At 47.2% G+C, this 14270-nt stretch overlaps 1 pseudogene; it reads left to right on the top strand.

Annotated features, from left to right (window-relative positions):
- The first annotated feature begins 5183 nt into the window (after nucleotides 1–5183).
- On the top strand, nucleotides 5184–11079 carry LOC111520911 (annotated as a pseudogene).
- The last annotated feature ends 3191 nt before the right edge of the window (nucleotides 11080–14270 follow it).

Here is a 14270-nt window from a genome sequence, read left to right as displayed (position 1 = left end):
ATCTTAAAATACAGCCACCTGCTCCAGGCACAGATTGAGGCCTGCCTCTGGGCTGGCCCGGCCTGCTGGGAAGATGGTGAGGGGGTACAGGGGTGCAGGGAGAGGTACCCTGGGAAGGAAGATGAAGAGACCTTAGTCGGTGGCCCAGATCCTTGCACCTGGTCGACTGTTATCTCTGCCTTCACTGCCAATGCTGATCTCTCAGCTGAGCCCACACATCTCAGACAGCTTTTCTCCCCCTGACAGGCGAGGGGGCTGCACTGGCAGCTTGGCTGAGGGAGCTGCCTGACCTACATTCCCCACTGTGAGGAAGAACTGGGTCCTTGACCTTCCCCCTGGGGTCTCAGCACAGGGGTGCCTCCCGCCCTGAAGGACCGGACAGTTCACCTGTGTCCATCCTGCTCCCCACCAGCCATCCTCCCCACAGCAGCCAGAATGTCTTTTAAAAACACAAACCAGGTCATGTCATTCCCTCCTGAAAAGGTTCCAGGGACTTCCCATTGCACTGAGAATGAAAAACACCTCCTAACCGCAGCTCCAAGGCCCCCTACTGTACACTCTGCCCACCTCCCAGACTTCAGCTCACTGCTCTCTTCTCCACCAGCTGTGCTCCAGCTGCATCCCCGCTTTGCTCCCTGTGCAGGGTCTCTGCACTTCCGCACTCCCTGCTTGGCATGATGGTTCACAGGGCAGGCCCCTTCTTGCCACTCAGGTGATTTAAATATCACCTCCTCAAAGAGGCCTGACTCCCCCGTCTAAACTGGAGCCCTTGGTCAGTTTCTCTTGTTGCCTTCACAACACGTATATTAAATAGTTATTGAATACATGATTGGATGATGAATGAATGAGGCCCCGGCTGCTATCATAAGTTATTCTGTGCCAACCGGAGTCTTGGCCCCAACTCCTTCCTCCTGATGTAGCAAAGGGAACTGGATGGGGAGGGGGGTCATTGTGCCTGGAGCTGTGGCTGGAGCCCCCAGGCTCTGGGGTGCTGTCCTGAGCAACTGATCAGCTTAGTAGATCTCAGCTCTAGCTGCACATTCGAATCACCTAGGGAGCTTTTAATTTAGCCAATGCTCCTAGATGCCTTGGGCCTCACACCAGGCTAATTAGATCAGAGTCGCTGGTGAGGAAAACTCAGCATTTCTTAAGCTCCTAAGCAATTCCAGGGTAGATCCAAGGTTGAGCCCCTGAGCAGCCTGACTTTGGGGATGTGGATCGAGAACTGTGTGTCCATGAGTCTGCAGCCCGGCGGCCAGTCTCAGGGAGGGGGCTGCCTCTCACTCAGTTTGGCAGACACCCACTCACTGCTCCAGCTCTTAGGGCAGGGCCTGCCTGTGGTGGGAGCACTGTGAGGGCTGAGTGCCTTTGTGGTCACCTCCCTCCATGCCAGATTCCTAGCCGGTTTCCTGTGCCTGCTTCTCCCAGAATTATTTACCTTGGAGACAATTTGTGATTAGGAACAGTCACAATTTCTCTTCCTCCTTGGAAGAGGATCCCCTCCTGAGCCATTTTGATGTTGATGGTGGAAATGGGGAGGGAGGACAAGGGAGATGGCCAGCCTGTCTGGGTGGCTTTACAGGAGTGAGGGCGCAGGGGCGCTGCTGGGGATGGAGGCAGGAGAGGGAGACCCTGGAACGAAGGAAGCCGGATCTAGGACCCAGTGAAGTTGGAGTAGGGGAGGGGAGGGATTGAGAGGAAAATTGGAGAACAAAGGATTTTAGAAGTTTTGCTGCACCTTACAAATGCAATTCCTCATGAAGTGTTCTCTCAGGAGGCAACAGTAAATGTTTATATGGCTTTTGCATTGTCCCTGGATGCTAGACTGAATTTGTTTTACAGGTGAGTCCTTGCCTGGGCCATTTGGCTTTATCCGCAGAGGCCACTCCCTCGTTTGACGACAGCCCTTCCAGTCCTGTGTGCTCCCTGGAGGCCAACGATGAGGGAGAGAAGGGTACGGTTGTGTCTGAAGGGCTCCTCTAAGAGTCCTTTAATGAAAAGGGGCCCAGATCCTCCACATCTGGCCTGCACAGGACCTGCACCTGTGGGATGGGAGCCCTCAAGTTCCCTCCTCTGATGCCTTCTGTTCCAAGTTCCTTATCCTTGGAGGGCTCTTCACCGGCTCCACTAGGCACTGCTCCTTTGGGGGCCCTTCGCTGAATTCCTCAGGACATCCTGAGACAAGACTAGAATAACTTTTTATTTATTTATTTACTTATTTTTGAGACAGGGTATTTTTCTGTCACCCAGGCTGGAGTGCAGTGGCGCGATCTCAGCTCACTGCAACCTCTACCTCCTGGGTTCAAGCAATTCTCCCACCTCAGCCTCCCAAGTAGCTGGGACTATAGGCACCTGCCACCATGCCTGGCTAAGTTTTGTATTTTTAGTAGAGATGGGGTTTCACCATGTTAGCCTGATCTCAAACTCGTGACCTTTAAAGTGATCCACCTACCTCAGCCTCCCAAAGTGCTGGGATTATAAGCATGAGCCACTGCGCCTGGCCCAAGGTTGGAATAATTAACAAAAGTATGATAAAATTTAAACTTAGAGTCACCACAAGGGAAATGAACAAGAGGACAACATGGCTGCAAAGGTAGGGGCAACCATGTCCCTCCAGGGCCCTTCTCAGCCTCAGGGGTCTGGCCACCTTTCCCCTCTACCCTAGGTCCTCCTGAAGCCCACTGTGCAGAGGTTGAGGCCCAGGGATCCAGAAGCTCCCTCTCCCTCGACCTCAGGCATATCCTCTGCAGTCAGCTGTCTCTCCTCTCCTGAACTTTCCCTGGGAGGCTGACAGCTGAACTGAAGCCTACCCTCTGGGCCCAGTGGGATGCCCGGATCAGAACAATTCACCCTGAGACCCTTCAGTGCATTCAGGGAGTAGAGAAGCCTCAACCACCACCCACCACAGCAGGTGAGCGAGGAAGATGAAGATGGCAGAGAAAATGAAGAGCCAGCCCCGCACCCTGAAGCTAGCTGTCCCAGTCCTGCCCTTAGCCAGGAATCCTTGGGTGAAACATTTACTCTCTCTATGCCTCATTTTCCTCATCTTGAAACCTATGAGAGTCCCACACTCATAAGATTACTGTGAGGATTAAAAGAGTCATTAAAGAGCTATATACCAAGGCCTGACACATAGCAAGTGCTTAAAATGTTAGAAATGACGAGTGCCAATTACTGAGTGCTTGTGATGTGTCGGCCCTGTGCTAAGCTCTCTGCTGGCCTCTTGCCCTCACTTGGGTACTATTATTACCTCATTTAATGATGCCCATTAAGTGGGGTGTTTAGACTCAAACATGTCTCTCTGGTATCCAAATCTGCCCTCTTAACTATCTCAAGTAGGTGCAGGACCAATTAGGGTAGGCTAATTGCTATAACAAACAACCCCCAAATCTCAGGGACTTAACATAATACAGCAGTCCCCCCTTTATCTGCAGGGGATACATTCCAAGTACCCCAATGGGTTCCTGAAACTGCAGATAGTACCAATCCTAGATATTTTTTTCTACATATACATACCTATGATAAAGTTTAATTCATAAATTAGGCACAGTAAGAGATGAACAATAACAAATAATAGAATAGAACAATTATAACAATATGTCAGTGTCACCACTCTTGTGCTTGAGGGCCATTATTACAATAAGGGTGACCTGGACATCACTATGGCCCTGAGACAATTGATCTGATAACCAGCATGGCTGTTAAGTGACTAAGGGGTGGGGAGAACCTGTAGCATGGATTTGGCAGACAAAGGGAGGATTGCTGTCCTGGATGGGACAGCAAGAGATTTCACCAAGCTACTCAGAAAAGCACACAATTTAACACTTATGAATTACGTCCACAGTTTTTCATCGAATACTTTCAGACTTCAGGTAAATGAGACTAAAGAAAGTAGAACCTGAGATAAGGGGGGACAACTGGAAAACAGTGATTTCTTGCTTGTGTTATGGTCCAGTTGGGTGTTTGGAAAGTGTCTTCCCCACATGGTGATTCCAGGATCAAGATCCTTCCATCTAGAGCTCTGCCAGCTCCCAGGGTCCCAGAATCCTTTCCTGGCATCCTCTGTATTAAGCTGAGAGATAAGGGAAGAGACAGAGCATGGACAATGACACAAAGATGTTTTCGAGGCCAGGTCTGAAAGTGGCAAACTTCACCTCTGCACATTTCCTGGCCAGAGCTCAATCATATAAAATCACAGGGTGTCAAGATTATAGGAAGAAGCAGATCACAGAAACTGGAGTCCCTGGCATTCTCTGCTGCTGATGGATGAGCAGAAGCTGGTAGACAACCTGCATCCATTTTTCCCAAGGTGGAGACAGGGGACACAGGAAAGTCCCCATTGCTATCCTTGGCTGGAAGGGCCTCACTCCAGGTCCACGATGCAGCCCAGGATTCCCAGGCTCTCTAGGAGTCCCGGCTGGCACTGAGAAATGTTCTCTTAACCTTCAACAGAACTTTGTTTTCCTTTTCTCAGAACAACGTCTTCCACTGTGAACTTATCCGCACTGCATTTTAGAAGGAGGGTGCCATTCTAGGTTCCCACTGAAGCTGGTGCGGTTTGGGCAGAAGAATGTACTGAGGGATTTTAGGTAGATCACAGACTCTCTCTCTCTCTCTCTTTTTTTTTTAAGATGGAGTTTCACTCTGTTGCCCATGCTAGAGTGCAGTGGCGTGCTCTCGGCTCATTGCAACCTCCACCTCCTGGTTCAAGTGATTCTCCTGCCTCATCTTCCAGAATAGGTGGGCTTACAGGTGCGTACCACCACGCCTGGCTAATTTTCTTATTTTTAGTAGAGACAGGGTTTCACCATGTTGGCCAGGCTGATCTTGAACTCCTGGCCTCAAGTGATCCTCCTGCCTTGGCATCCCCAAAGTGCTGGGATTTCAGGTGTAAGCCACCATGCCTGGCCAGATCACAGACTCTTGGGGCCAGAAGCCAGACTTGGAAGCTACGGAGCCAGGACATACGTGCAGTTGGTGGCAGGATGCTGCAGTCCCAGCACAATGCTGCACACAACACCATGCAGGCACCAAGGCTGGTGGGAGGTTGCTGCTGTAAATGCACTGACTGCATGTCTTTGTCTGCAGGTTGTGGCAGAGTGGAGCACAGAGGGCTTGGAAAAGCCTGGCTGGTGTAGATGGGAGGTAGAAGGCAGGGGGAGTCATAACATGCAAGGGTCTAGATGAGGCAGAATTCACCTAGATGTGGAGTGGAAGCTCAAGGACGCTGCTCCAAAAACCCACCCCACTCCTCCTCCCGTGACCTCTACTCCTTTCCTAGGCTGGGAAGTTGTGAGAAATCTCTCAGGGTAAGATCCCTTTCTGTCCTGGTCTGTTTGTCTTTATCATGCCCAGCTGTCCACCCTAGGACACATTCCAAGCTCCCAAACCTCCTTCAGCTCAGAGGTGCTCACAGCTGCTGCCCCAGCCCTCGCCCTTCTGCTGTGAAAGTGACACCTGCCCACCCACCTACCCATCCGCCGCCCATCGACCCATCCATCCATCCACCCACGTACCTATCCCACACCCTGCATGCCTCTGTGGGCTCCTGTTTCCATGGTTACTTCCAGGGCCTGAGCTGGCTCTGGGTTTTCTGAAAGATTCTCCAGCTTTAGGCTGTTCCCCATGACAGCTTTGTTGCTGGACCCAAACCCTGGATAGCTTCTGAGATACCACGCTGCTTGTAGCTCTCCCTACCCACAGATCAGGCATTGCCTGAAGATTGGTCCATCAAAGTGATCAGCTTTCTGGACCAAAATAAAATCAAGGCTGGATACAGTGTCTCATGCCTGTAATCCCAGCACTTTGGGAGGCCAAGGTCGGAAAATCACTTGAGACCAGGAATTTAAGACCAGCCTGGGCAACATAATGAGACCCCCATCTCTACAAAAAATTTTCTTTTAATTAGCTGGGGGTGGTGGTGCACACCTGTAGTCCCAGCTACTGGAGAAGCTGAGGCAGTAGGATTGATTGCTTAAGCCCAGGAGTTCAAGGCTACAGTGAGCTACAATTACACCACTGCACTCCAGCCTGGGCAACAGAGTGAGACACTGTCTCTAAAAAAATTAATTAATTAAATTAAATTAAAAGCTCTCCACTGCTTGGACAGTGAGGCATTCTGGAAGGAGAATGCCTGGGGTGCTACCACAGGAAAGCAAGTGGAAGTTCCCAGAGATAGGCAGATGCTTGGCTGGGAGGGCCTCTTTGTAATAATAACAAAAGCTAGCATTTATTGGGCCCTTGGTATAAGAAAGGCACTGTTACAAGGATTAACATCTAGGAACTAGGTTAATCATCACAGCAACACGGTGGGGCACAGCTAGGATGATCTGAGGGGGAAACAGGCACAGAAAGGTTAAGTACCATGTTCACGGTTACACAACTCACCAATAATAGAGCCAGGATTCAAGGCAAAACAGGGTGGCTCCAGAAACTGTGTTGGTTTGTTTGTTTGTTTGTTTGTTTGTTTATTGAGACAGAGTCTCACTCTGTCACCCAGGCTGGAATGCAGTGGTGCCATCTCGGCTCACTGCAACCTCTGCCTCCCGGGTTCAAGCAGTTCTCCTGCCTCAGCCTCCTGAGTACCTGTAGTTTGCCACCACACCTAGCTAATTTTTTGTATTTTTAGTAGAGACAGGGTTTCACCACGCTGGCCAGGCTGGTCTCAAACTCCTGACCTCATGATCTGCCCACCTTGGCCTCCCAAAGTACTGGGATTACAGGCGTGAGCCACTGCGCCTGGCCGAAACTGTGTTCTTAAACATTGCATCTACTGCTACTCTACAGCCTTCCACTCCCCCACCCCTAGGTTTCTGGAAGTTTCCCTGAGTCATTTTTTCAAGACAGGAGGTTCCTGAATACCTCCCCAGCACTCAGCTCTGCTCTGAGCCCACATGTGAGAAGCCCCCCTTTCCATTCTAGGCCCACTTGGGAGCAGCTGTCAGTTACTCAGAGGCCTGGAAGGGTCACAGCTGTTCTCAGGAGGAGTCCCCTGGATTCTGCCATCTGGCTGGTCTGTCTGTGGGCTCTGGAGGATTCCCCCAGGACAGAGCCAAACTGCAGTTTGTCCTTAGAGACCTTCAGGAGGGTGGGAAGAAGCAATCCCATCAGAGAAACCCAGCTGAGGGAAGACACAAGATGTTCCCCACGAGTGACAAAAAGCCAATTCACACCCTTCCCTGCAGCCAAAAAATTAAGCTAATTTTTCATTTCTCTGCTTACGTGTGACTCAACTAAACATAGGCATCTAGGAATGCAAACAATGACTAGATTTTCTAATTTAGGGCAGTTTAATTAAATCTTGCTAAAATGACGGAGGCTCTAGGTATTTTTATCACGGTAGAAAGCTCTGTGATTTGGAAAGAGGAGAGGTGGGGAACACAATGCTAGAAGCACCTCCTCTCCTGGCCCTCTCCCACCTGCACTGTCCTCCCAGGCCTGCCCGGCTGAGCATGTCTCCTGAGAGAAGGAGCGGTCCTCTCTTAGGGTTCTAATTTCCCTTGCTCTTGTTTATATTAAAGGAACTTGTTTCCTTACATTACATTCATTCTAATTAGCTGGGGCTAGAAAGAAAAAGTCCAAATCACTTAGCAAAAAAAAAAAAAAAAAAAAAATTCAAACACAAGATCATTTTGGAGAAAAATTTGGACTTCCCAGAAGTTTAAGGTATAAATATTAAGAAACCAAAATAAAAGATGTCAAAGGTAGAGTCTTCTAGTGCATCTTGCTCATCCAAATCCAGCTCTCAGTCCCCTCTTGGCATATGGAAGGGTAACATTTCCCTGGCCCCTCTTAAGTTTGAAGGAACCATGTGGCTTGCTCCAGTCAATGAGCTGTGACCTGAGGTGACAAGTTGCATATAGGCCAGAGCATTGAATGGCCCAGTTCATGTGAGAGGCTCCAGTGTTTTCTCCCTCTGCTGTGGAAGCACATGTTGACATGATGGTGCCCCAAGGTCAAAGCACCCTGGATCTCTGAGCTACCCCATGGAGTACAAGTGCCCTGGAGTCTCTGGGGCCTGAAGCAGACTTTGTGCATTCAGCTGGGTCACATCACTGAGATTTGAGGGGCACTGGCTGTCTCCTATGGCAGAATCTCTCTTACCCTGATGAACAAATAATGCTTTTGTAATAATCATTGTACAACAATACCATATTATTTTAATTATATCAGATTACTTTGTAATTTCAAAAAATAATCTGTTCAGTTTAGTCTGGAATAGGATGAAGTTTACTTTTACTGGGTCTACAGAAAATTGTTGGAGAACATGTTTAACCTATTAAAGCAAACTTCGTGTTCAGATGACGGCTTTAAAATTTACCCACATTTCAGGGTAAAGATAATGGCAGCCTCTTGGAAGAACAGGGGTCAGAATGAGAGTGGGATTATATTTCTCAGAGAATTGTGGTTACAGGCACGTCCATGAGTGGGAAGCGGACTCTTAGGAGGGAATAGAGATGGAGTGGTTGGGAAGGAGATGAGAAGATGTCTGAAGAATTTTAAGAAGGTTTTCTGCGTGATGTGCTGCCACATCAGGAAAGCACTCATTATAATGTCTTAGATAAAGTAATGCTGACTGCTATCATAAACAAAAGCATCGTGGCTCAGACGTGCTAGAATTTCACTTCTTATTCACATAGAGTCCATCTTAGTTGATTTGTGCTGCTATAACAAAATACCCGAGACTGGACAATTTATAAAGAACAGAAATTCCTCATCATTCTGGAAGCTGGGAGGTACCAGATCAAGGTTCTGGCAGGACTGGTATCTGGCGAGGGCTGCTGTCTGTTTCCAAGATGTTAGCTTGTTGCAGCATCCTCCAGAAGCAGAGACGTTGTGTCCTTATATGGTGAGAGGGTGGAAGAGAGTGAACTCACTCTACTGAGCCCTTTTATAAGAGCCTAATCCCATTCATTCTGGTTCAACCCTCATGATTTAATCACCTCCTAAAGGCCCCACCTCTTTATCACATTGATCATTAAGTTTCAACATGTGAATTTTGGGAGACACATTCAGACCACAGTAGAGTCCAAAATATTTGTTCTAAATTAGTGGGCATCTCTCCTACAAGTGATGATTCAGGGACTGGGCTCCTCCCCATCTTCAACACATCCTTCCGATAGTGCAGAGCTCACCTACATCAAGCCAGAAGAAGGAGAAAGTGAGTGGAGATGGATACAAGATGTTCTTGTAGTCTAGGCTCAGAAGTGGCCCACATCATACCCACTGTCATGTCATTGGTCAGAACACAGTCACATGACCAATCCTAGTTGCAAGGGAGGCTGGGAAATTTATCTACCTGTGTGGCCGGGAGGAAGAGGAATCAGGTTGGGTGAAGAGCTAGCCAGTTTATGTCACAAAAGGTCCCCACTGTTTCAGAGTTGGATTTGAATATGCTTTAGCATGCAACCCAATGTGGAAAGAGCTACAAATGGACCCAGTTTTGTGTAGGTTCTATTTGTGGGGTGGAGGGATGAGTGGGATTTTGCCTAAGATGCAATCTTATGTTTCTTAGATTAAAATAATAATCATGACCTGACTCACAGAGACAAGTTCTGGGATTGCCAAGTTGTTGGAATTGTGATACAAACAAGTGTAGGTGAGTCAGTTACAAGCACCGAATAGCATGGGAAAGCCTGAGAGGAAATGGTAGGCCCTACTCTGATGTCAAAATTACTCTTTTATCTTATTTTATTATTATTATTTTTGAGACAGAGTCTTGCTCTGTCACCCAGGCTGGAGTGCAGTGGCACGATCTTGGCTCACTGCAACCTCCACCTCTCAGGTTCAAGCAATTCTCCCACCTCAGCCTCCTGAGTAGCTAAGAATACAGGCATGTACCACTACGCCTGGCTAACTTTTGTATTTTTAGTAGAGACGGAGTTTCACCGTGTTGGCCAGTCTGGTCTGGAACTCCTGGCCTCAAGTGATCCACCCGCCTTGGCATCCCAAAGTGTGGGGATTACAGGCATGAGCCACTGCGCCTTGCCAAAATTACTCTTTTAGAGAAGAATATGGTTTTCAGGTCTCAGCACCACTCAGGGAATCAAATAAACACAGGGCCCTGTGAACCAGTTAAATGGAGGATGCCTACGAAAACTCCCTCTTAACACACCATTACTGGCTTGGGCAGCCCCATCTGGGAGGGGTTTGTGGGTGAACCCGGGGCTCCCGCCCACCGAGAAGATAGATGACGATGGGCTTCCTCTCATGGAGTCAGGCATGACCTGACCAAGGTGCCAACTCTTCAACAGAAAAGAACTGTGACTTTTCTAAACCAATTTGTGGTGCACACTGTACAGTTCCTCAACTACTTTTCTATGGTTTGTGAGGAGAAACTGGCAGACCTTTCTCTTTGTATCCAACAAATTGAAACAACTCTCAACATTTTAGACACAAAGTTGTCATCTATCTCTGACCTAGATGATGTCACAGTTGAAGTATCTCCTTTAAGTGTCACTGGTATCACAAATGGACTTCAGCACCTTCTGAAGCCACTTCAGAGCAGTTACGGAACAGTACACAAGACTCTGGACCCCAGGAAAGTGAGGGATCAGCAGGAAACAGCTTAACTGTAGTCAAGGATCCAAGATATGCCAGAGATCTCAAAATGGTTCAAGTAGGTGTACCAGCAATGGCAATCAGAAACAAAATTAGGTCGGGCGTGGTAGCTTGTGCCTGTAATCCCAATACTTTGGGAAGCCAAGGCAGATGGATCACTTGAGTTCAGGAGTCCAAGACCAGCCTGGCCAATATGGTGAAACCCTGTCTCTACCAAAAAATACAAAAAATAACTGGGCATGGTGGCACACGCCTGTAATCCCAGCTACTTGTGACGCTGAGGCAGGAGAATCACTTGGACCTGGGAAGTGGAGGTTGCAATGAGCCAAGATTGCGCCACTGCACTCTAGCTTGGGTGACAGAGTGAGATCCTGTCTCAAAACAAAAACGAAAAAAAAAAATGATATCAGAAGGACTAGACCCAGATTTTCCTGAGAGGCCAGATGTTCCAGTGCCTGATGGTGACAGTGAGAAATTACAGAAGAAAGTTCAGATAACGAATCTTCTTTTAGTAACTAAGCTTAATTTTGATAAGAATTACATACGCATGTGTAGGGATACATTTATGTTCTATAAGAGAGAGAGCGTGAACTCTAACTTTTAGTCATAAAAACATCAAATGACCACATATGTGTCCACCACTGAGCTTCTGTGTTAAAAAAGTAAAGCATTTATAACCTAAAAAACAAAAACCTTCTCTCTTGAGATTGCAAATTGGACATTAGCACATCAATCCCAATAGATATGCAACTAAGAAGCAGAAGCTTTGTGCAAGGAATGAGGCGATCAATGAAAAGGATAGTTGCACTAATCCACATTGTTGCTCTGCTCTAGCTGGGACCAGCTCCCCTGGAGCACAACAGCTACTGTAAGGTTGGCAATCAAGTTGGCTTTGAAACTGTTTATACAAGCTGATTGCTACTAGAAACATAAGAAATTCACAGGAAGTTCCACGCAAGGAACCAGAGAAAAGGGCTTTGAGCTGTGTTAGCAGCTCCATTTGAAGATTTTAGGGGTGGTATGCAGCAAAGGCAGAGGAAAGATGTTGTTAGATGAGGACCTTAACAATGGGGACTGTTTGCCAACTCTAACGCCGCCGGATGTCTGATCTAGTGGCCAACCACCTCACTGCCCTAGAGACAGTAGAGGGTAGAGAGGAGGTTAGCTAGGATTTATGTATTTAATTCACAAGTAGGAATCTGTTACTGGCACAAACGTTTTCCTGTGTTGTGGTAGGAGGAGCTACTACTGCAGGCAGCACCACGGGAGCAATCGAAGCTAGCTTGGATAATGAGAAGCACTTGGATCAATCCTTGCGGGAGACAGATCAGCAAATTTTGGCAAAGAGTGGTTGTGCAATTTGAGAGCTGATTTTAAACTGGAAGGGCCTTTTGAATTCCCTGTGTTGATGTGGCTAATCAAGCCCAAAGAAAAAAAGAGGCAAAATGGCAGCTTCTACAAGTGAGATGGAATACTTGAGTTTAAACTAGGGCAGCAGGGTGGTTTGGGGGCCACTGTATCTTAAGCTGAGAAGCAAGATGAATGGGAGAGCAGCTCCCCGGTCCCACTCAGGGGACACCTCAGATCCAGCCCAGGACTTAGTACCCCCTGATTTGTCCCTTGAGGAGTGATGTTGGTCACACCTAAAGCATCTCTCAGGCCTCAGCATAAGTGAGGTAGTGTCATCCCCCCGGTCACATTGAATTTTCGAGTAAGTAACTTGTGTTTTATTTGTGGCAAGAAACAACATTTTAGCTTGTAACTTGGAGGAAATGTGGTCTGTGGATATCGCTAAGGAGTCTTCAGTTGAAGAGGCGGGATGCTGTGCTCAGATGTTAGTGATGTGGCAGGGGCAGGGCAGCTGCAGGGGCACCAGACCCCACTGCCTTAAATCCCCAAGGCTCCGCACTCTATAGAGGAACAAGAAAGGACAAGCTGGGTTGAATGAGGAGATGTAGAGTGTCGGGAGGGGTCCCACTGGCCTTAAGTGAAGATGGTTTGGTGTGAATATGTTTCCTGCATACTTCTAAAAGGGAGTTGTGTGGCCTAGTTGTTGGCTCTGGAAGAGTTGCAAGGTGATAGATTTTGTTGCATTAAATTCAAAGCACAGGCCAGTGGCTTCCCATGCAAAGAGCAGTTAGAGCAATGCAAAATCCTTGGGCCATATCATCCGAAAACCCATCTCCAAATCTTCATTTTCCCTCAAGGATTTAGGAGTTGAATGTTTATTTCTTTTGACTATGCAAGAGCTGAAAAGGCCATGAGGACACTCAAATTTATGTGGGTTACACTTAGTAGGCATTTACAAGTGGGCATGTCTGGTTGAAAATAAGCGTCATCTAAGTATTGAAGCCAATTGGTCAGACTTTCTGGACTGTGGTGATGGATGCTTAGCTAGTACATAATTCATTGCAATAAAGACATGCTGTTCTCAAGAATACACTGCTAGAAATTATATTCGCAGTCTTAGGACCTTGAGCTATACCAAAACTCCTATTGCTCTGATGGTAAATTATTAAGTGAAAAGAAACACTTAGAATCCACTCTTCCCCTTTCTTCTCTCTGTTAGCACCTGTACCATCTGTGAAAGATTTTGTTTTAGTAGACACACAAATCTGTGTGTTTGTGGAGGGGATAATTTCTGGAGGTGAGGAAAGATGTAAGGAGGATGATAGAAAAAAGCAGGGAGAGTCATGTCATAGACACACTTAATACTGTTAATTCAATCACACACTGTCAACAAGAGAGATGGTGTTAGTGTTCTATCAACCATACCAATTAGTGCCAATTTAATTATTCATCTATTTCTTTATATATTTACCCATTTGTACATGTATATCTAACTCTCCAAAAAAGCATCTGAGTCAGCTGACATGTATTTTATCCTATTCCTCCTTCCTTCATTTATTCAACAAATATTAGTTAAGGCCTTACCATGTGCTCATGAAAATACAGCTTTGAGCAAGGCAGATAGATAAAGGGTAACAGATAGGGCCACATGTTAGAAATGCCTGGGGTTCTCCAATCTGAACAGCAGTTCCTATCTCTCTATTTCACTATTTCCAGAAGTAGATGAAGGTGGGAGGACAGCGTCCACATGAGTCCATATGTGTTTTCACTAGGGAGGGAGGGAGTGCATTTAGTGTTTCAGCTGCACCTTGGCCTGTGGGCTCTACCAATTTTGATTTGCACAGCGTTTGAGTCAGGTTGCCTTCTAAGATCTTCCAAACCCATTTTAGCCAGCTGGTTTTTAATGCAGTAACCACCAAGATACTCCATTATCTCTAGATCCCTGGTTTTTAATTTTTCCCCTTTCTGACAGCCCAAATTAGAAATAATGTGGAAAAACTTAGAAAACACAAGTGCAGAGAAAATAAATAAGACCAGTTCAATGGCCTTATATCCTAAACAAAACTTGATTGTTGGGCCTTGGACTGGGGGGTCAACTTTTTCTTCCTGGGCACATAGCACTCTCTGGCTGAGAAAGGGACCAACGAGGGTATTTGAGAGGCACAGATCTTCCTTCCAGCACCCAGCCTGGCCAGAAGGCATCTGTCAGGGGAGGTGTAGGAGCCTGCTCTGTGCTCTAAGACAGCTGGGCATGAGTCAGAAGGGACTTAAGGGCAGTGCAAGCCCCCAGAGCCAGGCTGATCATATTTTTCAAGCCTTAAAATGGAAACACATGGTTTGACACAGAAGTTACAACAGGA

The sequence above is a fragment of the Piliocolobus tephrosceles genome, chromosome 7 (assembly GCF_002776525.5).
Source record: "Piliocolobus tephrosceles isolate RC106 chromosome 7, ASM277652v3, whole genome shotgun sequence".
In the NCBI taxonomy this organism is placed as follows: domain Eukaryota; kingdom Metazoa; phylum Chordata; class Mammalia; order Primates; family Cercopithecidae; genus Piliocolobus; species Piliocolobus tephrosceles.
This window is presented reverse-complemented; position numbering and strand designations above follow the sequence as displayed.